Raw genomic sequence first — 985 nt, 5'->3', positions numbered from 1 at the left:
ATCATCAGTGTGTGGGAGTGGGAGTGGGGCTGCTGGCAGACAGGGGACTGGGGGCCGCAGTGGGAGAGGATGGGCAGAGGCATGGAGGATGGGCCAAGACCCACCCCTGTGCCTACCGCAGCCTCGCGGCCCACAGTTCCTTTCAAGGTGCACGAATTTGTGCTCTGGGCCCCTAGTATTAGAAATAAGAACGTTCTCAAATCAATGACTTCAGCTTCCACCTTAAGAAACAACAAAAATGAAAAGCAAATTAAACCAAGGAAATACAGTAAAGCAGTGGGAAGGAAGTAATAAATACCAGAGCAAAAATCAATGAATAGAAGAACATGAAAGCAATACCAAAATCAATGAAATCAAAACCTGCTTACTTGAGAAGATCAATAAAATTGATGAAACTCTAGGCACAATTATCAGGAAAAACACCAGAGAAAACAAAAATTAATATTAAGAATGAGAGAGGTGACTGCATTTTAAATTTTACAGACATCAAAGGAATAATAAAGAAATATTATGAACAACTTCAGGCCAATACATTCAAAACTTAGATAAAATGGACAATTCTTTGAAAGATACAAACCAATAAAGTTCATTCAACATAGATGAATCTAAAAATAATTATGCTTAGAGAAAGACAAAAGAATACATATGTGCGATTCCATGTATATAGATTTCCAGAAGATGAAAACAAATCTAGTATGAGTAGCTGCCTGAGGAGTAGAGGTGGGGGTGTGATTGCTTGGTGCTGTCAGTGGGTGCGAGCAGTGGCTGCTGGCTCTGATTGCCCCCGAGGACTTCTCCACCTTGCCCTGCTCCTGAGAAGCAATCGGGGTAGCAGCTGCCACTCGCACACTTGATGGCGCTGGCCCTGCTGGCACCAGCTGCTGGCGCCGGCCCCAATCACTCCGCGCTGTCAGCTGGTGCGAGCAGGGGTGGTGCCATCAGCTCATGGTGGGAGCAGGGCTACTGGCAGGGGGCGGGCACAGTG

This window comes from Myotis davidii, unplaced genomic scaffold, assembly GCF_000327345.1.
Source record: "Myotis davidii unplaced genomic scaffold, ASM32734v1 scaffold496, whole genome shotgun sequence".
Classification (NCBI taxonomy): domain Eukaryota; kingdom Metazoa; phylum Chordata; class Mammalia; order Chiroptera; family Vespertilionidae; genus Myotis; species Myotis davidii.
The sequence above is the reverse complement of the archived record's forward strand: the minus strand, read 5'-3'. Positions refer to the sequence as shown.